Genomic DNA, 25612 nt, shown 5'->3' with positions numbered 1-25612 from the left:
GAAGCCTCTGGAAAACCTGCTTTGTTGGTTGCCCTAGGAGCCAGCCGTGATCACCCTTTCACTGGACTGTGGGTCACAGATTCGGCACCACTAGGTCTAAGTTCAGAGAATGAAACCCGTGAGGAGAGATGAAAGAGCTGGTCTGCTTTAACCCAGAGCAGCCAGGGCTGGGGGCAGGGCTGGGAGGAGGCTATTTTGGTAACAATCTTCACGTGTGTTGGCCGGGTGTGCTGGAATGTGCGCCCGGCTGTGGTCCACCTCCGCCTGAGATCAGAGCCAGAGGAAATGGGTGTGAGAGGAGCCCGAGTTTACTCACAAAGCCGAGTTTCCTGACAGTAAGTATTCTTAGACACCAGAATGAGTTGTGGAGACAGATTAGGCATTGTCCTGGGAGGTCTTCAGTTCTGGGGGTTTAGGTGTGGCCCAAGAACTGGAGAGACACACAAAACACAGTTCCAGGACTCCGTCCAGTCCCGCGATTCTGTTTCTATCTACCCATGTATTATGGGCCTGGTGATTTTTCTGGCCCTCGCTGGCATGCAGAGAAACCTGAGGATGAATGGGGAACAGCCCAGGGAAGTGGCCGAGCTTCTCCCCAGCAGGGTGGAGAGGGAGGATTAGCGTGTTGGCTTGTTTTCCCTCAACAGGGCTTTATTATAGAAAAGCGTATTTGTTCTCAACGTCCTGACAGTAATACTAGAATTTTAAAACGGGAAAAGGTTCCCTATGATCCTGCTGCTCCAAGAAGCGGAGCGGCCCGACTGGCTCCGCTCACTGCCCTGAGAGTTCCCCGGGACTTCATTAACATCGAACCCAGCCTCTGACATTACCCGGAGCAGAGTCTTACGTTATGGCACTTGGGTCTTATTGAGTGTTTAAAGTCAAATTGGGGGGCCCCAGAGTCCCGGAGTCAAAGCCGGTTCCCAGCCCAGTCCTGTCCCGCAGTCGCCTGGCTCCTCTTTCCTTCCAACATGATAGATGCCGCTGTGTCCTTCGCCAAGGACTTTCTGGCAGGTGGAGTGGCTGCGGCCATCTCCAAGACCGCGGTAGCACCCATCGAGAGGGTCAAGCTGCTGCTGCAGGTGCAGCACGCCAGCAAGCAAATCACTGCCGATAAGCAATAAAGGGCATTATAGACTGCGTGGTTCGTATCCCCAAGGAGCAGGGAGTCCTGTCCTTCTGGCGTGGTAACCTGGCCAATGTCATCAGATACTTCCCCACCCAGGCTCTCAACTTTGCCTTCAAAGATAAATACAAGCAGATCCTTCTGGGTGGCATGGACAAGAGGACCCAGTGTTGGCGCTACTTTGCAGGAAATCTGGCATCAGGTGGTGCTGCTGGAGCCACATCCTTGTGTTTTGTGTACCCTCTTGATTTTGCCCGTACCTGTCTAGCAGCTGACGTGGGCAAAGCTGGAGCTGAAAGGGAATTCAGAGGCCTTGGTGACTGCCTGGTTAAGATCTACAAATCTGATGGGATTAGGGGCCTGTACCAAGGCTTTAATGTGTCTGTACAGGGCATTATCATCTACCGGGCTGCCTACCTCGGTATCTATGACACCGCAGAAGGAATGCTTCCAGGTCCCGGAACACGCACATCTTCACCAGCTGGGTGATCGCGCAGTCTGTCACTGCTGTTGCTGGGTTGACTTCCTATCCATTTGACACTGTTCGTCGGTGCATGATGATGCAGTCGGGGCGTAAAGGAACTGATATCATGTACACAGGCACACTTGACTGCTGGAGGAAGATTGCTCGTGATGAAGGAGGCAAAGCGTTTTTCAAGGGTGCATGGTCCAACGTCCTCAGAGGCATGGGTGGTGCTTTTGTGCTTGTCTTGTATGATGAAATCAAGAAGTTCACATAAGTTATTCCCTAGGTTTGTTCCCCTGTAAACAGGCATGTTGTATTATAATCTTGAGCATTCTTGACAGGCTCTTGTCTGTCTTATCAAAAGCAGCTATGTGCTGGTTGAAAATGGGAAGCAATAATATTATTCTGACCAGTTTTCTCTTAAAGCCATTTCCATGATGATGATGATGATGGGACTCAATTACATTTTTTATTTCAGTCACTCCTGATAAATAATTTGAAGAAATAAAAATATACACAATAAAAAAAGTCAAACTGGGGGGAAAAATGAGTTATTTCTCATTTTAAAAATCAGCTTTTCCTTGATGGGATTGCCTCACATTCTGGGAAATAAAGCTGAGTCATCGGTTGTGGTTAAAATTGTTAGGCTTTGGGGCTGATGGTGGGTTCTTACTGTTTTGGGAAGTTCCTCCTTCGTGTAAACAGTTTCCAATATTTATTGGAAATTGAGCACATCTGCACGAAATCCGAGCATCTCTCCCGCCACGCTACTTCTGAAGAAGTTGCTGTATTCATCGCTGGCCCAGGCTTCCAACCCCAAGTTCTGAGGCTGGTGGCCTACGTGCCCTCTGGCTGACTGCTTCCAATCCGCCCTCTACAGGGCTCCCTGGATGCTGTCGGCCCAGTGCTTCGCATAGCCCCACAGCCTGACACTGTGCTCTCCCTGGATGACCACCTCCACACCTGTCACCTCATCAGGCCTGTGGTCCATGTTCACAGACCCAGTGGCTATGAAAACCTTCACCAGCTGTAACCAAGTAATCAGACTGGAGCCAGGAAAATTACTCAAAAAATAAATACCACCTTGATTCTTGCGTGAATGGCTTTTTCAGGTAAGAATATAGTATGTTGTTTGTTTTCACTTTTGGATGTACGCTAGATGCTCACGAGTGCTGTGCGGGAGGAGGCCCTGTGTAGAACTCCCCTCCATTCCATCACAAACATGAAGTGGACTCTGCTTTACATGGCTGACATGCTGCTGCACATCTCATCTCATCCTGTTTGTTTTCAAGAGAAAGCTTTCCCTTTGATACATTCTATCCATCCATCTCTCCTTTGAGACTTGTACTTTTTGTGCCCTATGTGAATCACATAGGGTTTGCTGTACAACAAACCACTCCTAAACGTGTGGCTTCGACCAGCCATGATTTGTTGCCATGGATTGGCAGGGTGCTTCTTTTGGGTAGGGGCTGGACAATCTCAGGTGACCTCACTCCCTGCAGGGACCTCGGCTGGGATGGCTGGACCTGTTCCTCCACGTAGTCCCTGGGCCTCCAGGTAGCTCTCTGGTCTACAGTGACACTCCAAATGCATAAAGATATTTTTCCTGTATTTCCTTGTAGTAGTTTTGTAGGTTTTTTTTTTAATAATATGTGACTGTATCATCTAATATAATTATATTTTGTTATATCACTATGAAAATAAATTAAAATATTTAAATCCACTTTTTCCATACAGTGGGCCACAGCTTCCAAGGTTTGTTCTTTAAATAATCTTTTCCCTTTGATCCATTATGTCAACTCTACCATATACCAATTTCCTATAGATATGTGCTTCTTTTTAAAAACAAAACAAAACAAAACAAAAACACAAAAAATTTATTACTTATTGATTTGAAAGGCAAAAAGAGAGATAGACATATAGACAACTTCTATTTGCTGGTTCACTCCTCCAAAAGCCTACAACACCTGGGATTGGGCCATGCTCAAGCCAGGAACCGGGAACTCCATCTGAATCTCCCACACGAGTAGACAGGAACCCAAGTACTTGGGCCATCATCCTTTGCCTGCCAGGTGCATTAGCAGGAAGCTAAATCGGAAGTAGAGGCAGAACGCAATCCCAGGTCCTGCAATATGGGATGCAGTCATCCCAAACTGCAGCTTACCCTGCTGTGGCACAGTGCCTGCCCCAGATGCGTGGTTCTGTTCCTTCACACCCTACTCTGTCCATCGGTCTGGGTCTCCTTCTGTCTGTGCTTTGTGACAGGGGTTGCAGACTGACACAGCTAGTCCTTCCCTGCTTGCTTTCTCAGAATTGCTTGGTGATTTGTGGGATCTTTTTTCTAATTTTATAATTTAATTTTCTAATGTCAAAAATCACTTGAGATTTTGATTACAATTATACTGATTCAGAATTTAGTGTATTCTATGCTGAATTTGGCCATTAATAAACATGGTATAGATATCTCTGTTTACTTGGTCTTTTGTCATTTATTAGAGTTTTTCTTTTCTATAATACCACGTGATTTTGGGGGGGACCAGGTTAAGCATAGATACTTTATAGTTTCAGTGATATATTTTTTAAAGATTAATCAATTTTAAAGTCAGAGAGAGGGAGCTAGTTCACTCCCCAGATAGCTGCAACAGCCAAGACTGGACCAGGCCAAAACCAGGAGCCAGGAGCTTTTTCTGGGTCCCTTGCATGGGTGATTGGGTCTCAAGTACTTGGGCCATTTTCCACTGCTCTTCCCAGGCCATTTGCAGGGACCTGGATCAGAAGCGGAGCAGCAGGGCCCCAGTTTCGGTGATATTTGTTCAACTTTCCAACAACATTGCTTTCTCCCCCTTGATTTTACCATACTTCAAGCGTTGTAGATGAAGCCTAATGGAACTGTTGAGCAGTTGTAAATAAAACTTTGACTCTGGGTCAGCGGCATGCTACCAGGGTTATAGCAATATTCGTATTTGAGATGAAATCATTTATCATGCCTTCTAAAGTGCGCCAAATGATTAGCTTCAAAATGAAATCAGCCTGTTGAAGTATTCACCCAGGAGATTTTAATAGATTTTTCTCTCCCAGTAATGCAGCAGGTCAGTTCTCAGCAAAACACACAAAGGCATAAAAGGTCATGACCTATTCTCTCTGAAATCTCCTTTATTTCAACAGCTCCCAAGTGTTAGAGAGAATTAATTGCTCAACTGTAAAAACTGGGTACCAGAGAAGTTTCAAAAAGCAGCCAGATGGGAGAGAGTTTTGTGACACACGTGGTATTATACCCTAGCAACGAAAACCCAGAGGGAAGAAAAAAGCGTCCACTTCCATTGTCAGCACAATGCCTCTCATTTCCCTTTGTTCTGGAAGATACAAACAGAGCGAGATGCAGGGCTAAACTGATATACCTGAGTGTTCATGATACTGGGTGCTAGAGGTTGTTCTGAAAAACATTATAACTGCTTGTCATTTTTCAACAGAAAAAAAGAATGGCACAAGCCTTTCAGGAAACACGTTTAGACACTTTGAAAGTGCTTTGTCTCATGGATGCCTGGCTGTGTTCAGCAGAACCTGGTTTAAGGAGAAAATACCACATGCTTTATTATTTTTAAAACTACAGTGTTCACAGAAGCACTATTTTTTTTCCTTAAGATTTTATTTGTTTACTTGAGAGGTAGAGTTACAGAGAGAGAGACAGAGGAAAAATCTTCCCTCTGCTGGTTCACTCCCCAAATGGCCACAATGTCCAGAGCTGAGCCGATCTGAAGCCAGGAGCCAGGAGCTTCTTTCGGGTCTCCCATGCAGGCGCAAGGCCTCAAGCACTTAGGCCATCCTCTTCTGCTTTCCCAGGCCATAGTGGAGAGCTGGATCAGAAGAGGAGCAGCCAGGACTAGAACCAGCACCCGTATGGGATGTTGGCACTACAGGTGGAGGCTTATCCCACTATACCACAGCGCCAACCCCCACATTATTTTTTGTCTAAGACTTCCCCCTTCTTTTTGCATTTTTGATTGCTTTTATTGTAACTTTATTTGCTCCCTGTTTTGCATTCATTTTCAACATCTCAATCCCCTACAAGCATTTCTTTCCTTTTTTTTTTTTTTTAACTTTTATTTAATGAATATAGATTTCCAAAGTACAGCTTATGGATTACATTGGCTCCCCCCCCCCCAATGATTTCCCTCCCACCCGCAACCCTCCCCTTTCCTGCTCTCTCTCCAGGAAGGTCTTCCTTTGCCGTTGGTTCACCCTCCAATGGCCACCGCAGCGCGCTGGCCGCGGCGGCTGGTGCACTGCGCTGATCCGATGGCAGGAGCCAGGTACTTCTCCTGGTCTCCCATGGGGTGCAGGGCCCAAGCACTTGGGCCATCCTCCACTGCACTCCCTGGCCACAGCAGAGAGCTGGCCTGGAAGAGGGGCAACCGGGACAGAATCCGGCGCCCCGACCGGGACTAGAACCCGGGGTGCCGGCGCCGCAAGGCGGAGGATTAGCCTAGTGAGCCGCGGCGCCGGCCCCCTGCAAGCATTTCTGCCAATGAGCAGGTGTAATGTAGTGGAACTTGGGTTGCTCTGTTGACAGCACCAACGTTTCACTTGATTGATGGACTTCAAGCAGGCCACTCTTCTCTGAGCCTCAGTTACTCTGCCACGGGTGAGGTTTAGATGATCCCAAAAGACCTCTCCAACTTCAGAAGATCCTTCTTGAAGCTTCTGTAAATGGAAGTGGAAACTGCCCACCTCCTTAACACCAGTGAGAAGCTGGGTGAGTAATCAGAAGCCGTCTGTGATCCCCAAGAAACTGAATCAGAAATTGCCTGCATGCTGAGGCACTCTCGTGTTAGTGAGGGGCAGAGGGCAGACTTAATGTGCGTCCACGTTTCCTCTCCAGCGATTTCTCGGGTTGCCATGAAAATTGGCATGAATGGAATTGGTTTGCAACATAATAAAAGGCTCACAGATAAGTGAGGGATCTGCTTTTTTTGCTCAGACCAAAAGGTGACTTTACCAGAAATTATGCTGAACATCTAAGAAATGAATCTGGATGAGTGAGCTCAGCCCGCCAGAGAGATGCTCCATGCCCATCTTAGCGATGCTGACATAGCAACGGCTTCAGTTCGCTGAGACAGTCCCCGCTGCCGGGGGGCAAAAACAGGCAGAGAAACCAGAAAACCGAAGTCATTCCCAAGGTGTAGGTGGCAAGTAAGAGACTGGTCTCCCGTCTCTAAAGTCTTAAGTAAGCAATCAATCAACCAATAGTGCTGATTGATTACTGATCAATATCTCCACCTTCCAGAACCTATGACTTAGTTAACAACTACCCTCTCTTCTCCAGAATAAGGAAGCCGAGTATCGGCAACTCCTTCTGAGATTGCACCACACCCCTTAGGAACCCTAGTCTGCGTGTCTTACATCCTTTGATGTTGGATTTTTTTAATCTCTTCTAGTTCACAGGTTCTCTTCTTAGGAATCTACCCACCCTTGGCTTTTAGCTGCCTGGGTCCTGGCACACTCTGGCTAAGCCATTCTTCAATCTTGGAATCCGCTTCAGCTGCTATTGTGTTAGCCTTTCCAACTCCAGCCTGTATTTAGCTCCTGCCTCTGCTGGATTCTGTAACCCAAGGCCTTCCAGGCTGGTGTGGCACACTGGGGACTCCACTTACGTTAAGGCAGTAGTTGCCCCAGCAGAGCCTCTCTGTTGCCTGGAAGCTACCCTTCAGCCTGTCCTCTCCCAAATGTGACCTTTGGACCCATAGATTGGGCCCTGACAAGACAAACGTGGTGCCGAGTCCCTTCCTCGCTCTGTCTGCTCATCCACCACTGGACCTCATTACTGGCAGGTCCAGAATGGGGCTTGCTATGGTCTGAACAGAGGCAATAAGAGTAAACGCAACCTCTCCTTTGTCCTAGGAATGCTGCTCTCTTCAGGGTTCCCCCAGAAGATTCCAACTGCCACTTTTCTTGAGTTAGCGCTATACAGTCCCTAGAGGTAAAAGATTCCATGGGGCAGGTGTCTGGTTCAGTAGTTATTACACTTCTGGGACAGCCACATCCCTTTGCAGAGTGCTAGGCAGCAGGTGATGGCTCGAGGACTTAAGTCCCTGCCACCGAATGGAGCCCTCAGTTCCTGGCTTTGGCCTGGTACAGCCCTGGTTGTTGAGGTTATTTGGTGAGTGAATCAGTGGATGGCAGATTTCTGTCTGTCTCTGCATTTAAGAACGAAATAAGTAAAAATAAGTTAAAAAATTATTCTTCTAGATGGAAGAATAATTGGCTTCCTCCAGAATGAGCCATTTTCTCTGGAAGAGGAGGCACAGTGAAGAGAACACTCCCCCTTGGACACCTTGCCAGCGAGAGGAGGACACGGTCCTTAAAAGTCCACATCTCTGTGGGCACTGGGGTTACAAACCACAGTCTGACAGATTGTCAAGGCAGATGCAGTAGTTCAAGGTTAAGTTCATCTTCCTTACCCCATCATCCTTTCGTCCTTATCTCTGTTGGTGGCATTATTATACAGCCTGGAAAATCCGCTCCTCACCCTGATGGAAACTGTCAGGTGTATCTGTAATGTATGTCACCTTCTCGCCCCTCTCTTCTGCCACCTTGTTCACACTTGTTGCCTCGCATCTAGACCAATGCATAATGTCTTAGCCCTGAAATGTTCACCCCCGAAGTGTTCACCCCCATGTTTGCCATCCCTTCTCTACTATAAGGAAATAGCTGGAGAAGGGAGGTTCCATTTCTTAGTATGGGACCCAGAGTTTCCACAAATTAGCCATTGCCCATCACTCATTCCTATGTTCCTTCTGAAATCTGGTGAAGAAAGGCAGGTGTTATCCTGATCCGATCCGATGTTGTGATCGCAGACTCATCTCTGTGTCTGACACAACAAATGGCCACTGCTTAAACATGCCCTACCTTTTGACCTCTGGCCTGACCTCATCTTACTCCTGGCTGGATGGTCCTCCTATCACCTCTCCTCTCTTCTCAGGCAGGCCTCACAGATTGCTCCGCCTTTATAAAAAATCTTTATAAATTAGTACAGTTCTCCTTGGCTTTGGGCTACTACGGCATTTAGCAACTTTGACCTTGTGCTGCTCATGGTTGCATATGCACCTCTTTCCTGCTTGATGACAAGCTCTGTGTGTTCTCCTTATGGTTACCACAGTCATGGGTCACCATAGATGCTCAAGGAATGTTTGTTGAAATGAATCTGTCCAAATCTGTACCTGAAAGCCTGGTTCTAAAGCTTGGTGTATGTATTTGTGTTACAGGCACACCTAAGAACAGATGTTCAGGCACACACTTGCACAGATGTTCACGCATGATTGCATGCTCACACAGAGGCCACATCCAGACTCATAATACACACGTGTATGCACAGGCAAACACACTTGAGTCATAGGCAAGCCTGCATACATGTTCACACACATGTGTTGCTCCCCCTCTTCGTGGAGGAATGACACAGGACCCTGCGCTGTTCTTTCGTCTGCTCGGCCCTCCCCGGGTTTGCTGCTGGTTCTTCCCGGGTTGGCTACTATCCCTTCCACCTCCGTGGAAGGGCAGTTCCCCCTGGCCACATTCCCCACTTCCGCAGGGGAGTGGCACACCGCCGGCCGGCTTTCTCGGGGGCTGCACGGGTTCCCTTAGATGTTCCCCATAGATGTTCCTGGTGCATGCCGTCTCTCTCCTCCTTTATAGTCCTCCTCCGCCAATCCCAACTTGGCTGCCCACATGCCGAGTACGCTGCTCTCCTCCAATCAGGAGCAAGTCCTACAGTTTATTAGTTGAACTGGAGGCAGCTGTGCGGAAGCTGTTTACTTCTCTCCCAGCGCCATATTGTGGGAGAGCAGATGCATAGAATAAGTCTTAATTCCAGTAACTCAGTCCAGTCCGGATTGCTCCCCACAGATCCCCCTTTCTTTTTATTTTTTAGCGTTGATACGCGCCTGTCTTCGGTGTCCCGCGGCACACACTCTGCTCTACTTGCTAGAGTTGCCACAGGCTCTTACAAGTCCTATCAGGCAAACCGAATCCGGGTCCTCTCTTCGCCATGTGAGGAGGTTTTTAGGCGCTGATGCGTGCCTGTGTTCGGTGCCCTGCAGCGCATGCTCTGCTCTGCTAGAACTGCCTGCAGGTGCTTACAAAACCTATCAGGCAAACCGAATCCAAGCCTTCTCATTGCCGTATTGTGGGGGAGACTTATTAGTGTTGGTTTGTGCCTATCTTCGGTGACCTGCAGCTCATGCTTTGGTCGAGCTGCTTGCTGGTGCTTACCGCCTTAAATCAGGCAGACCGAATCCAAGCCTCCTAATTGTTGCATTGTGGGGAAGCCTTACTGATGTTAATTCGTGCCTGTCTTCGGTGACCTGCGGCGCATAAGCTGCTAGCCGCCCAGGTGCTCATCGCCTCACTTAATCAGGCAGACCGAATCCAAGCTTTCTCATTGCCATGTTGAGGGGAGGCCTTATTTTTCTCTATTTCTCTATCTCCGGGCATTCCTATTTCTCCCATTTTACTTCTATCTTCCAGCATTCCTATTTTTCTCATCTTACTTCTAAACTTCTGTTTCTCTTATCCCCGCAGCTTCCCGCTGCCCGCCCCGAGGCTACTTCTCGGCGGCTTCCCGGCTGAGCCGCTTCAGCCCGCGCCTCTCTCATCTGCGCAGCTTCCCGGCTTTGCGCGGCTTGGCTTCGCGCGCTCCGCGGTCTCCACGCCCTTCGCGTCTGCACCACGGCCTACGCCAGCCCCGTTCCCTATCTATTCACGCCCCGTGCTCTCTGCACACGGCGGCTTCCGGGAGTAACACAGCGTAGCTTACGTGTCCGCCACTAGCATTCAATCTAAGTTCCCCGGGCTAGCCTGGCGAATTCAACCCAGCATACGTCTCCGCCCCACGGTTTGGCTTCCCGTCCTTTGCTCCCCGGGCTAATCAGACGGACCCCAATCTGGCTCACGTTTCAGCTTCTGGTTTCAACTTTTCGCCCCCTATTCCCGGGCTAACTTGAGAATCCCAAAGTGGCTTTTGTATCCACCTCGGCCTGCCCCCCGCGGCTTCAATTTCCCTAACACTTTTCTCTACCCGGTATGTTTCCCTAAGTTTTCTTCCAACAATATTCCTCCCTCATTTCTCCTGGCCTCTCCCCACAGTCCGCGTCCGAGTCTGTTTGTTCTAGCTTTCACTTTCGCTTTCGACCTTAGAGATTTCTCCCAGCTTCCCCCCGTAGTCCGCATCCGAGTCTATGCCTAGGCTTTCAATAGCTTCTTCCGGCTCCTTTTTCGTCCGGCTTTTCCCTAGGCTGTTTGCTAGTCTCTCTCTCCGATATTTTCCCTAGGCTGTTTGCTAGTTTCTCTCTCCGATATTTTCCCTAGTTCTTCCCGTTTCTTCCCTCCTAAGTTTTTTATCCGTCCTAGGTTTCCTATCCGAGCTAGGTTTCCTATCCGAGTCAGGTTTCCTATCCGAGTCACGGCACCATTATGTCGCTCCCCCTCTTCATGGAGGAACGACACAGGACCCTGCGCTGTTCTTTCGTCTGCTCGGCCCTCCCCGGGTTTGCTGCTGGTTCTTCCCGGGTTGGCTACTATCCCTTCCACCTCCGTGGAAGGGCAGTTCCCCCTGGCCACATTCCCCACTTCCGCAGGGGAGTGGCACACCGCCGGCCGGCTTTCTCGGGGGCTGCACGGGTTCCCTTAGATGTTCCCCATAGATGTTCCTGGTGCATGCCGTCTCTCTCCTCCTTTATAGTCCTCCTCCGCCAATCCCAACTCGGCTGCCCACACGCCGAGTACGCTGCTCTCCTCCAATCAGGAGCAAGTCCTACAGTTTATTAGTTGAACTGGAGGCAGCTGTGCGGAAGCTGTTTACTTCTCTCCCAGCGCCATATTGTGGGAGAGCAGATGCATAGAATAAGTCTTAATTCCAGTAACTCAGTCCAGTCCGGATTGCTCCCCACACACATGTATACACACACACACACACATACAAGGGTACTTGAAAAAGCTTGTGGAAAAATGGAATTGAGGACACTTCCACAAGCTTTTGGAGGAACCTCAGATGTATATACTGCATCTTCATATATATGCGCGCTTATCCACAGGTTCACACATATATACATGCCTTATCATTTTTTAGAAAGATGATTTTTGCTAAGGGCACGGTGAAGAACGGTGAAGAACTAGAGGCTGTGGTCCCTGAGGGAGGTGAGTCATCATGACTGAATCTGGGGATACACTTACTCTGCACATCCAATGGTTCTTTCAGGAGGAAGGAGCTCTATATTGGTAACATCCTGGCCTGTCAGTCATTGCTCGGGTATGGAAAGAATTGGCTGATAGGAAATGTACAGAGACCCAAGTGGTGTGATGGCTCAGGCTCTGTTTTCCTCTGGGAGCTAACAACCCTCAGGCGGCACAGGCTGGGGGGGTGGGCAGGGCAGGGCTGAGGTGATGGGAGCTGGGTACTGGGAAGTTTATTTGCTCCACTGTGCTACCGATGGTAGCATAGCCTCCATCTGTGGTCTTTCTTGCTCAGTGGGCTCAGGGATAGGGAGTGCTGTGCTTTAGGACCTCGCAAAGATCCTAGCAGGAGCTGGACTTGGGTAAAGTGCCTCTTCTCTGCCTACCCAGGAGCCTTAGAGGCTGAGGAAACTCTGTCCGACTGTTTACTCCCTACTCTTGATGTGCAGGCCTCAAAGACATCTAGGACACTTCTCAGCTTTCCCAGTACTTGGAGCCTCGTTGAACAAAAGGCTGCATTCACACTGACTGTTTGTTTACAGCCGGTTTTGCTGGCAAGGCGCTCACACTCTGCGACTCCATCTGGCTGGGGAGCAGGTTTCAAAGCAGGGAGATTGGTTTTCCTCCCCTGGGTGTGACATCACGGTGTTGGCCACACTTCGGCTGGCATCCCCTCGGCAGGAGCCGCATTTCATTCATCGTAATAGGACACTGCAGATACGTGGTTCTCAGCCGTGCACACCAGGCTGGTGCAGAACGGCCTCTTGCTCCGTCCCACGGTGGCACTGAGCGCTGCCTTCTCTGGGGTCGGAGAGGAGGGTTCAGGCTGGACTCACACGCAGGGCCAGTGAGGACAGGCTGAGGGGACAAGGGCAGTTCTGGGGAGAAGAGGCTGAGGTTGATGGCTGGGGCATGCAGGAGCTCAGTGGTGTTTCACAGAGGCAGGGGCCCTCAGGCCACGCCTACTGAGGGGGGCTGCCGGGAGCACCGCTGGCTGCGGCCGAGGGGTTGCATCTCGGACTGGGTGATACGGGGACTTGGTGGGAGTGACTCTTCTTAAAGAGCTTGACAAGCAGAATACATTTCGGTCTGCCCACAATGGTTGGCGTTACTCTTAAAATACGGCTCAGAAAGAAGCAATACATCTGTCACTAAAGCGTTTTTACCAACTCTACTCACACCGAAAGCTCTTCTGTTTGCTTTTGTTTTGCTGTGGGGAACCCACTGATTGCCATACACTGTCCCCTCCCTGGGATCCCCTCAAATACTTGCCGGGTGACCACTGGATCTTCATGTGCCCAGCAAGAGACCCACAGCTGCCAGCCCAGGGGGAGGGCTGAAAAGCATATGTTTATTTTTTAAAGTATACAAAATAAAACATTTTTCTAGGATTATATGCTTTGAGATTTTGAAACCGGAATGGGAATCTCAAAAGGTCGTGTGACATATTCCCTACCCAGACAAGTGAGTCCTTTTAACATCACCCACTCCACCCTCCCCACGCTGAGCAGAGCCCCCGCTTCTCACACCAGCTCAGAGTTTCCAAAAATGCGACATGTGCCACTGTTGCTGTTAGCGACAATTTTCATGACACACAGATGATCTCTTTTTTCTTTAATACGTACGTATTTCTTTTCTTACACATTGGACAAAAATACTCAAAGGGTGGATATTTCAGAGAGAACGGAGGAGAGGCTGAGAATAACGTGAGCAGAGGAACACAGCAGAGTATGATGGGGACCGAGTTACAATCCAGGAGAAATATATTTACACAGAAAATGTGAGTGTGGCAGGGAGGGCCTGTGGGGCAGACATTGAGCCTAACAATTAAGACACCCAGGCCCACATGGAAGTGTCTGGGCTCAATTCGTGGCTCCGGCTCCTGATTCCAGCTTCCTACCGGTGCTGACCCTGGGAGGCAAGCAGGTCATGGCTCATCATGGGTTCCTGCTGATATGGGATGAACAGGTAACTAGGTTAGGATTATAGAGATGGAGGTGTCTGTAGGCCACAAGCCCCCGCCCCATGTGTAATAATCTCCTCCTACTTATTCATCAGAACTGCCCCCAAGCCCAGTAAGTCTCCTATAACTGGGCAGGAAATGCACCAATCTGCACCACTCCCCTTCCAACCTCATAAAAGAGGCTGGCAGTTGGGAGGGGCCCTTCTCTCCTCTGAGACCTGGGCAAGAGGAGGAGCTGAAGGTGCCCTTTCTCTACTTCCCCTCCCCCACCTGTTTTCCTTCTAGCCCACTCCACCCCTCAGCTATGCCCATATGTCTGTGTGTGTTTCCTAAGCTTTCAAGTAACCGTTATCACTTTGTGCACTGTACATGTGCCTGTACTAAGAATGCTTCTCCAGGTAGACGACAAGGGTCTGGGATAATTAAACCCCACTTCCCCCACTTCACTGCCACCCAGGCCAGCCCCTGCTGTTGTGGGCATTTGAGGGAATGAAACAGCAGACAGAAGTGTGCTTGCTTGCTCGCTTGCTCTCTCAGCTTCTCACATAAATATACATATATATATTTTTTTAAAAAGCAGTAATACATGTAATTAATGGCACATTAGTAATAGAATTAACATGGGCATTGGAGACAATAAGATGGAATTCTGACATGAAGTTGCTTAACTCTCTGGCCATGAATGCAATGATGGCTTCCCCACCACCACCACCACTGGAAAATGGGGTACTGGTGATCCATAGGTTGCAGTGGCATCAAAACTAAATTACCAACTGGTGGTGGTTATGCATTTGGGCAATAGCTGAATAGGTTACTTTGTATCAAACTTGTTTCTGAAAACAACTAGAAAGTTGGACTAAATATAAAAACATCTTTTTTTTAACACACTGGAGTGCTACCAAAGCACTGAGAATTTGCAATACCAAGATTATTTTCTCTGAGCACAGTGAAATCAAGCTAAAAATAAACAACGAAAAGTTCAGGAGAAAAATCCCCATATGTTTGGAAATTAAGCAACACACTTATGATGCCCATAGGTCAAAGAAGAAATCACAATGGAAATTGGAAAATGTTTTTGAATTAAGCCCTAATTAAATCTCTACATCTCCATGTGGGGTGCTGCAGAAGCCAGGCTTAGAAGGAAATTTATAACTTCAAAATGCTCATATTAGGAAAGGAAGGAAAGGCTGAGAAAAACCAGTGGTCTAAGAATCTATCTAAGGAATTACAAAACAATCAGAACATCAAATCTAACTCTAAAAATAGCAGAATAATGAAAAAACAGCAATTAGCAAAGATAGAAAATAAAGATACAGCTGATAAAATCAACACTGCCCAAAAGACAAATTAACAGAGAGGACACAAATAATATAAGAAACTAAAAATAAGATCACTATTGAACCTACACTGCAAACATGAGGGTATAGTAGAAATTTTCATGCCCATAAATTTCTTGATTGGCAAAAGAATGAAATAACCCAGGGGCCGGCATTGCAGTGTAATGAGTTAAGCCAACATCCCATATTACAGTGACTGGCTATTCTGCTTCTGATTCAGCTTCCTGCTAATGTGTCTGGGAAGGCAGCAGACTCTGCCACTCATGGGAGAAACCAGAATGGAGTTCCTGGCTCCTGGCTTTGGCGCGGCCCAGACCTAGCTGTTGCGGGCCATTTGAGGAGTAAACCAGTAAGTGGAAGAGCATGCCTGCTCTCTCGCTCTCGGTCTCGCTCTCCCCGCTTCCTCTCTTTCTCTGCCTTTCAAACAAAAAAATAAACTTTTTTCTTAAATAGCTCAAACAAAGCTGTACCTAATGAAGAATTTAAGTCCATAAATTAAAAAAATACTGTGACTAAACACAGATGCTTTAGATTACTTCACAGTAAATTCTACCAATATGTTAAAAAGCTCTTCCAAAGAATGGGGTGTCGCTCCCCCTCTTCGTGGAGGAACGACACTAAACCCTGCCTAGGCTTCCTATCCGAGTCATGGCACCATTATGTTGTTCCCCCTCTTCGTGGAGGAACGACACAGGACCCTGCGCTGTTCTTTTGTCTGCTCGGCCCTCCCCGGGTTTGCTGCTGGTTCTTCCCGGGTTGGCTACCATCCCTTCCACCTCCGTGGAAGGGCGGTTCCCCCTGCCACTTTCCCCACTTCCGCGGGGGAGCGGCACACCGCCGGCCGGCTCTCTCGGGGGCTGCACAGGTGTTCCTTCAGATAGATGTTCCTGGTGCATGTTGTCTCTCTCCTCCTTTATAGTCCTCTTCCACCAATCCCAACTCTGCTACCCACACGCCGAGTACGCTGCTCTCCTCCAATCAGGAGCAGCTCCTGCAGCTTGTCAAGTTGGTGAGAGGCAGCTGGGTAGAAGCTGTTTGCTCCCTTCTCAGCGCCATATTGTGGGAGAGCAGATGCATAGAATAAGTCTTAATTCCAGTAACTTAGTCTAGTCCAAGTTGCTCCCAGTTGCTCCCCACAATGGGGGAAAAGGCATTTTTTAAAAAAGATTATTTATTTATTTGAAAGTCAGAGTTACACAGAGAGAGAAGGAGAGAAGGAGAGGAGAGAAGAGAAGGGGAGAGAGAGAGAGAGGGGTCTTTCATTTGCTGGTTCACTCCCCATTTGGCCACAATGGCTGGAGCTGCACCAATGTGAAGCCGAAAGCCAGGAGCTTCTTCTGGGTCTCCCATGCAGATGCAGGGGCCCAAGGACTTGGGCCGTCTCCACTGCTTTCCCAGGCCACAGCAGAGAGCTGGATCAGAAGTGGAACAGCCAGGACTCCAGCCGGTGCCTGTATGGGATGTGGCACTGCAGGCAGCAGATTTATTGGCTACCCCACAATGTGGGCCCCCATTTTTATGCTTTTTTATACTTTTAATTTCATTCCTCTTATTTTAGCTTCAAGATGGAAACCTGGGTTAATAATTTCAGATCTTTTTTCTTTTTAAAATTTTTATTTATTTGAAAGGCAAAGAGAGAGACAGAGAAGTGGTCTCCCATCTGCTGGTTCACTCCTCAAATGCTTGTAACAGCTGGGGCTGGGCCAGGCAGAAACCAGGAGCCTGCAACTGAACCTGAACATCCCACGTGAGTGGCAGGGACCCTACTACTTCACCATTGCCTGCTGCCTCCCAGTATATGCATTAGTAAGAATCTGGAACCAGGAGCATAGTTGGGACTCCAACCCAGGCACTCCAACAGGAGATGCAGGTGTCAGAGCAACATCTTAACCAGTATGCCAAATGTCTACCCCTTCTTTTCTAATATAAGTATTCAAAGCTATAAAATTTCCTTTATGCACTGCATTGGCCTTGCTATAAATTTTGATATGTTGTTTTCATTTCCACTCAGTTTTAAAATACTTCTACATTTTTCTTGGGACCGGTGCTGTGGCTTACTTGGTTAATCCTCGGCTTGCAGTGCCAGCATCCCATATGGGTGCTGGGTTCTAGTCTCAGTTGCTCCTCTTCCAGTCCAGCTCTCTGCTGTGGCCCAGGAAGACAGTGGTGGATGGTCCAAGTGCTTGGGTGCCTGCACCCGTGGAGACCAGGAGGAGGCACCTGGCTCCTGTCTTCGGATCAGCGCCAGCCGTGGCGGCCATTTTGGGGGGTGAACCAACGGAAGGAAGACCTTTCTCGCTGTCTCTCTCGCTGTCTAACTCTACCTGTCAAATAAAAAAAAAATACTTCTACATTTTTCTTGAGATTGCTTTGCACACATTGGACTAATTTAAAATCAGGACTTTATGCATGAAAGGATTCCATTAAAAGAATGAAATGACAAATCATCTCTTTCTGTCACTTTGCCTTTCAAATAAATAGATCTCTTTTAAAAGACATGATTCATAATGCTCTGTGGTGGGCTGAATAATTCCCCACAGAGATATCTGTGGCCTAATGCCTGAAACTGTGGATTTGTTGCCTTACCTAGCAAAAGGGGCTTTACAGATGTGACCAAGAAAGGCTTTGAGAGGAGGAGAGTGTTCTGGGTCATCCAGGTGTGCCCAGTGTAATCACGAGTATCCCTCCTTAGGGCCAAAGTTAGAAGCAGCAGCTCAGAAGCAGAGTCCAGAGAGAAGAGATGCTGTGCTCTTCGCTTTGAAGGCAGACAAAGAAACCACGAGCAAACAGGCCGGAGCCGCGGCTCACTAGGCTAATCCTCGCCTTGTGGCGCCGGCACACCGGGTTCTAGTCCCGGTCGGGGCGCCGGATTCTGTCCCGGTTGCCCCTCTTCCAGGCCAGCCCTCTGCTGTGGCCCGGGAGTGCAGTGGAGGATGGCCCAGGTGCTTGGGCCCTGCACCCCATGGGAGACCAGGAAAAGCACCTGGCTCCTGGCTCCTGCCATCGGATCAGCGCGGTGCGCCGGTCGCAGCGCGCTGGCCGCGGCAGCCATTGGAGGGTGAACCAACGGTAAAGGAAGACCTTTCTCTCTGTCTCTCTCACTGTCCACTCTGCCTGTCAAAAAGAGGGGGGGAAAAAAAAGAAAGAAACCACAAGCAAAGAATACATGTGGCCCCTGGAAAGTTACATGGACTTGGAAATGGATTCTTGTCTAAAGCCTCTGAAAGTAAAACAGCCCTGCAGACCTGTTTTAATCTTCTGACTTCCAGGACTGTAAGATAATGTATGTGTGTTATTTCAAGCCACTAAATTTGTGCTAATTTGTTACAGCACCAATGAGAAATAAAAACATGCTGAAACTGCCCAAATATCCATTGTGTGCAGAATGGATGGACAGACAGTGGTAATGGCAAGCTACATAGCACTTAAGTGGACAACTATAACTTCACACCACCACAGGATGAATTTCCACAAACATGAGCAGAGAAGCTAGATGCTGAGGAGGGCACACAAGGTTATTCCCTCTATATGAAATGGAGCAGCCTGTGTCCTGTCCCCAGAGTGGGAAGATGCTCAGCTATGCAAGTGCACTGAGTCCTGGGAGGGCTCCCTTGTGAAGGCTACTGCCTTCAGCTATGTGGCCATGCTGGTCACAGGAATGAGACAGCCGCAACAAACGCTACTTGGAAGTGCGTGTTTACCTTAGGTTCTTGGCCTCTCTTGACCGCCTCTGCTTTGGAGGCCACCTCAGTGAAACCCAGCGGTAGGGTAGCAGAAGGCGAGCCATTCCCTCCAATGACCTCTCAGGGGTGAGTCATGGGCTGGGAAAGCTCGGTGCTCTGCTCTTTAAATTGCCAAGCAGGAAACAGGCCAGGGGGTGGAGCTGGACTCCCCCGCACAGTAGGGCCACTTTCAGGAAAGAAATTAGGGGGGTTTTGAGTGTTTTACAAGACTGAATTTTAAGAACTCTTCCCTAGTCTGCTGTAACGAGAGCTGGGCAAGCTGAGGGGACGGGTGGATCCTCTCTCAGGGACACTGCAGGTGCTGCTGCTCCTGACCTGGCGTAGGCCAGCCTACCACCTACGACTACCTAGCACCACCTGATGGGGTGATTCCACCTGAGTCCCCACACTGCCGGGAACAGGGCCATGAAGCTGATTATTCAGTCCCACGCGTTTTACAGAAAAGCAGATTTGGAGAATGAAAGTCCCCGGGCAAGGTAGGTTTACTCAGCTCTGTCAACACAGACGTAGCCAAGTCTAGTATCACCCAAGTACTTACCTGCTGCGGGGAGCGGCTTCCCCCCAGGCAGCCTCACTCAGTGTTGCCTGTGGTGTGTGGGAGGCCACTACATGCTTTTGTCAAGGGGCGCTCTCCTCTGCAACCCTGCTGTGTCTCCCAGGCCTGATTTATTCTAGGTGATTCAAGCTCCATCTTAGTGCAGTCTTGTCTTGTCTTGTCTTGTCTTGTCTTTTCTTTTCTTTTCTTTTTTTTACAGGCAGAGGGGACAGTGAGAGAGAGAAAGAGAAAGGTCTTCCTTTACTGTTGGTTCACCCTCCAATGGCTGCTGCGGCTGGCGCATTGCGCTGATCCAAAGCCAGGAGCCGGATGCTTCCTCCTGGTTTCCCATGCGCTCCTGGGCCACAGCAGAGCACTGGACTGGAAGAGGGGTGACCGGGACTAGAACCCGGTGTGCTGGCGCCGCAGGCGGAGGATTAGCCTATTGAGCTGTGGCTCAGGCCAGTGCAGTGTTTTCTAAAGACTGGTCCAGCTGTTTCTCTCACAAAGTTGTTCAACTTTTTCCTTATCTGTGTAGTCATCTCGTAGAATGTCATGTTGTTCCATGTTTTAATAGAAAAACTTCAGATTTACTTCTCAAGATGTGTTGTGCTTTCTATAGTGCTGATCCAACACCAAAGTGCAGCGAAGCCAAGGCTCTCTCCAAGGTTTCCCATTCTCTCACTGGGCTCTCAGCTCTTTCCCAAATAAAACCCCTCTCAAGACAAAACGTGAAGCCAAGTCACGTCAAGTATAAATGATGGTAGGCCGTTCTCAATTCACATGGTTGCCTCTACCACTTTGAAAGGGGTCAGGGTCTGAAATTGAAAAAACAATGCACCTGAACTGGAGCTTTTCAGGAACAGTACACAGGAAAGAGTTTGATGCTCAAAGAAGCTTTCTTGGTTCCCTATAAATCATGTTAAATAATCGTGTGACAGTTTGTAATATTCCCTGCATCCCTATTTTAATATCTCAGGATTAGCAAGAGGGATTTAAAACGATAATGACCATTGATCCCTTAGCTGATTCAATTCCAGAACCTATAATTCTAAACATAGTTAGTACTTCCCCAACCCTTGATAAAACAACCAGCAATTTAAACAGTACATTTCTCAAACACTGAATTCTTCCTTATGAGAAAAAGTTTTGTTTATAAATGGAGACGATAGTTTTTTCTTATTCAGTCCTCTGAAATATCTATCAGAGAGCTGAATGCTATAAGCACTTGACAACTTTATTGGATAAATATCAGAATGTTACTTACTCATGGATTCCCGGTTCTAGCCCTGATGCCTGCCTCAACAGGGTGTAACATAAATCAGTGGAAATTCATGCAGTTTTATCTGCATACTTAAGAGAGAAAGGAATGTTTCACACAGAAAATATTTGTCACTTTTTTCTAAAATTTTGAGTATTTTCTTAAGAAATCAAAATAATGCTATTTATATGAATGACCTAACATTCAACATTTGTGACTCCTACTTGATGTATTTATAACCAGTCTTCCAAAACCATGTTCATAAATTAACCCCTATACCAGCAATTTTTTCCAGTTCTTTATTTTTAGCAATATTATCTCTCTTTTTCTGTTGTTTTGAAAATGCTGGCAGTGATAACACTTGTAGGAGCCAGCACTTGGTGCACCAGTTAAGCCGCTGTCTGTAACGCCCACACCAAAGTGCCCGGCTTCAAGCTGGGTCTACTTCCTACTTCAGCTTCCTGCTAATGTGCACCCTGGGAGGCAGCAGGTGATGGCTCAAGCACCTGGGTCCCTGTCACCCACATGGGAGATGCAGCTGGAGTTCCTGTCTCCTGGCTTCAGCTCGGGCAACCCCCGGCTGATGCAGGGACTCATCAGTGTCAGTGGTGGAACATCTCCTCTGTGTCTCTATGCCTTTCAAATAAAGAAACAAAAGCACGAATAAATATTTACAGTTTCAACTCTAATGTATTTTTTTAAATATTTATTTTATTTATTTGAAAGACAGAGTTACAGAGAGAGGTGGAGCCAGAGAGAGAGGTCAGCCTTCCATCCGCTGGTTCACTCCCCAGATGGCCGCAACGGCCAGAGCTGAGGTGATCCAAAGCCAGGAGCCAGGAGCTTCTTCTGGGTCTCCCACGCAGGTACAGGGACCCAAGGACTTGGGCCATCTTCTACTGCTTACTCAGGCCACAGCAGAGAGCTGGATCGGAAGTAGAGTAGCCAGGACTTGAACCAGTGCCCATATGGGATGCTGGTGCAGCAGGCCAGGGCTTTAACCCACTGCACCACAGTGCTGGCCCCCTCTAATGTGTTTAGTTTTAAAAATTCTTCACGTATTTTATTGATTTCATCTTTACACATATTCATGTAAAACCAAGAGAGATAAAGAGCTTTTTGTCACAAAGAAGATAGCAAAGGTCACAAGCAGTTCTTCCAAGAGATCTAATTTGGGGTGGAGCATGGAGAATGGGTTGAGAAATGTACAGCTGGAGTGAGAACTGGGTGGGTACCATGTTGTTCCCCATCACATATCCATTTGCTTTCTGAGCCAACTGTGAGTTGTAAAGAAAGTGCTGAAGAGATGGAACAACCTCAACACAAAGGTGAATGCTTTGCCATCTCCTGAGCCCCCATGATTTCTCAGCAAATCTTGGAAAGTTCCCTGCTTCCGAGTTTCTGCGGACTTAGCGCATGCATTCCTCCCCTTCTTCCGTGTGCCTCCCTTCCGACGTCTCAGGACTAGGCCAATTTCAATGGCTATACAAATCCAGAAAAGTCAGCCTATAAGAAAAAAATCACCATATAGTCAGTTTTGAAAATTGCCTAGGAACAGAGCTCACTTGTCATAGGCTTGCATGCATTGTGCCTGTATTTTTGGCAGATCAGAAACAGATATGTGACACTCCTCCATTCGTGCATGAGATGTAGCCCTCAGAAAGTCCTAGAGCACACCAGCTTCACAGACCATTTGCTCTGTTGTGGTGTGGCATCCTGACAATGGATTGTACAAATGTCCCACTCAAAGCGGTGATTTCTCTGAGGACCTCAGTATAGCTGTTGTATCAAGAACAATCAAGGGGCCAGCACTATGGCGTAACAGGTAACGCCACCGCCTGCAGTGCCGGCATCCCATGTAGGCGTCAAGTCTCAGCTGCTCCACTTCTGATCCAGCTCTCTGATATGGTCTGGGAAAGCAGTAGAAGATGGCCCAAGTCCTTGAGCCCCTGCACCCACATGGAAGACTCGGAAGAAGCTCCTGGCTTTGGATTGGCCCAGCTCTGGCCATTGTGGCCATTTGGGGAGTGAACCAGCAGATGGAAGACACCCCTCTTTCTCTCTCTCTCTCTCTGCAACTCTACCTTTCAAATAAAATAAATAGATCTTTAAAAAAAAAAGAACAATCAAAGTGTTTATCCCCTTTACACAATAATCTCACTCACTCCTGGAAACTGATACTAAGAAAAATTTTTTGTTAACCAGTATACTTAAAGATGTTTATTGCAGTGAAGTCTGCAAGGAAGGATGGGTTTACAAAAAGGGATACATAAATGATCCATTACTAGTACAACAGAGATAGTGTATTACCCAGTAAAATTGTATGCTGCAATCAGAAGTTGTTATTATGTAACAACATAGGAGAATGTTCATGATATAATATTAAATAGAAACAGCAGAACACAAAATTGTATCTATCCTATGGTCAAGAATATGTACAGAATGCAAATGCAAAAGTTGAATGGAGTCTGGAAGGGAATAGAGCCTGGAAGGAAACAGAACATCAAAACATGTAATCAGATGCTGGAGCTGAGGCAGAGGGTTTTGTTTCAAAATTCCCTTTCATGTTATTTAATAGAGGTTTTATATTAAGTGAAAATACAAAGATAAATTGGAACTGCCATGGGGAGAGTCAAAATAACAAGACAGATTGTCTCAGCATTTTTTGACTCGAGTTGATTTTGTGACATGATTGACTGTAGGGCTGTTTAAGTACCATTTGTCTGGTTCTCCAAGGTGGGAAGCTAGAGGAGACAGAGGACATAGCTAATTGTTTAGTGATGTCGGGGCAAGGGAGCACATATCAGCATCCAGTGTCTCAATAAGAAATATGCCATCAGATTTTTCTCTCATAAGCACAAATTACATGCTGTTCACCTTTATGCTGCCTTGAAATAATCATAGTACTATTGTACCCTTTTTAAATACCTGAAACTATAAATGGATCCTGGAGGAATAATCACGAGAAATTCCATGCTAAACTCAGGACTCAGATCTGGCCAGGAAGCAGATCATGCAGATGATACAATGTATGGACTGCTAGGATGTGTTTTACATGAAAGGGACAATGCCATGCAGTAGAAAAGAGGAAAAGGCCAGAGTGTGAGGAATGATAACTGAGGAATTTCAGCAAACAGAGATGCAGAAAACATTCCAGGAGGAGGAGAAAACTCAGGCAAGATCTGTGCTCCATAGAGGAACCCCAGGCACATCCCAGGCATGACTGGGTCATAGGGAGGAGACAATCAGATTGCTGCTATGAAAAGAAGGGGAAAATGTTGTTTTGTTCCCCATTGTGCTGAATACAGTCTGACACCAAATAAGCACTCAATAATCTACAGAGTGAAGAAATAATTGCAGAAATACACACAGGATGACTGGTAAGAGAGTGGAAGAACCCGGGGAAGAGTGGCAAGGACCAGGGGTAGAAATGAAAGAAGAAAGGAAAGCCAAAGGTATGCAGTAGTAGAATTGACAGAATGGACATGAGAGTGGCAACATGGTTTTGGGACTGAAAGCTTGGGAAAATCCAACTGTGGCTGAAATCACCCAAGAAGCAGTCATCCATGGTTCTCCCATCACTGAAGCATAGTCAACCTCTCAATTCAATCTCTTAAATAAAATGAAGTGAAAAGTGTAAACATACAAAAATGTATTACAAGACCCTATATTGGCCATGTGGGACCAAGAGAAAATGAGAAGACAGGAAAAAGTATCTCAAAAATAAAGTACCAGAATTGCTCAGGAATAGGGGTGAGGAATCATATTTTATAAAAATGAGGGGGTTCTTAAATATCCACCAAGTGTATGGAGACACAATTCATGCTGTCTCCTAGTAGAGATGCTATTTTGTCCCATCTGTCTGTTGTCACGGGCTACCAATCCTGAAGGGAAAACTAGCTCTGAAACAAAAAATTAAATTTAATTAATTTGGAAAACATCAATGGAGTCTTATGGGATTTCTTTCTGTTTGGCTGAGCTTTTGTGACGGTCATGTGATTCCTTGCTTTGTGCCTTGATGAGCTACTCTGATTGTTGTATGAATTTCCTCTAAAGCTGTGTATCCATGTCTGACATACACTTTCTCTCGTGTCTAGAGAGATCCTGGTCAAGGGGGTGTACTTTTTGAAACACTTGTCCAGCTGTTCAAAGTTAAAGGCAAGCTATGGGGCAGAGGTGAACCTGTTTTACAGGGTGAGAATCAATCCAATTTTTGTTTTGTGGTGGGCTAGAATACCCACTTCAATATTTTCTTCTTTAGGTAAAGGCCAAAGGTAAGTCAGAGACCTGAGACGTGTGCGAGACCACATTCACCCCCATTCACCCTCAGACTGGGGTGATGAGTGAAGCACAGAGCCTTCTGCTCTTGCACAGGTTCCTGTGTAAAATACAAAGCACCCAGTTATGAGTCTCAGATAAGTAATGAAAATAATTTTTCATATAAGTATATCCCAAGTATTGCATGCGATATACTTATATTAAAAAGCATTCTCTGTTTATCCACAATTTAAAATTACCTGGGTGTTGTATATTTTTATTTGCTAAGTCTGGCAATCCTACTTTGGTGGCACTTAGATTGTAGTGGGGAACACAGACAATAAGAATGCACACTAATATAAAGTAGCAATGTTGTCCAGTGGTTATATTTGCAATAAGAAAGCAAAGGAGTAACACAGAAGAATGTGGCATCAAATAGGTTAGCTAGGGAATGTCTTCCTGAGGAGTTAAGAGCTGGCTAAGTAGATTGCTGAGGGAAGAACTTCCCAGAGAAAAGGCGCATTAGTGCCATGACTGACCGAAAGACATCATGGGTGAACACGGAGAGTGACAGATTCAGAGGGAGGAGAGGCAGAGGGGAGTGTGTCAGGAGGGTGATGTCTCAGCTCCTGTGAGCAGAATGATTGGTAGGAGAAGGAAGAGTGAGAAGAGGCAAGTTAGAAAGGGTGATTAAGGTCCA

The 25612-nt window shown here is 47.3% G+C and overlaps 1 long non-coding RNA gene and 1 pseudogene across 2 annotated transcripts in view; both read left to right on the top strand.

Annotated features, from left to right (window-relative positions):
- Positions 1-204: 204 nt before the first annotated feature.
- LOC108177154 (uncharacterized) overlaps positions 205-25612 on the top strand; it is a 62824-nt gene continuing 37416 nt past the window's right edge. For both annotated transcript variants that reach the window (XR_007921783.2, XR_007921781.2), the window contains exons 1-2: positions 205-335; positions 2473-2704. This is a non-coding gene — a long non-coding RNA (uncharacterized lncRNA). The remainder of the gene's footprint in view (positions 336-2472; positions 2705-25612) is intronic.
- On the top strand, positions 888-2103 carry LOC100352409 (ADP/ATP translocase 2 pseudogene; annotated as a pseudogene).

Source organism: Oryctolagus cuniculus, chromosome 10 (assembly GCF_964237555.1).
Source record: "Oryctolagus cuniculus chromosome 10, mOryCun1.1, whole genome shotgun sequence".
In the NCBI taxonomy this organism is placed as follows: domain Eukaryota; kingdom Metazoa; phylum Chordata; class Mammalia; order Lagomorpha; family Leporidae; genus Oryctolagus; species Oryctolagus cuniculus.
The sequence above is the reverse complement of the archived record's forward strand: the minus strand, read 5'-3'. Positions and strand labels throughout refer to the sequence as shown.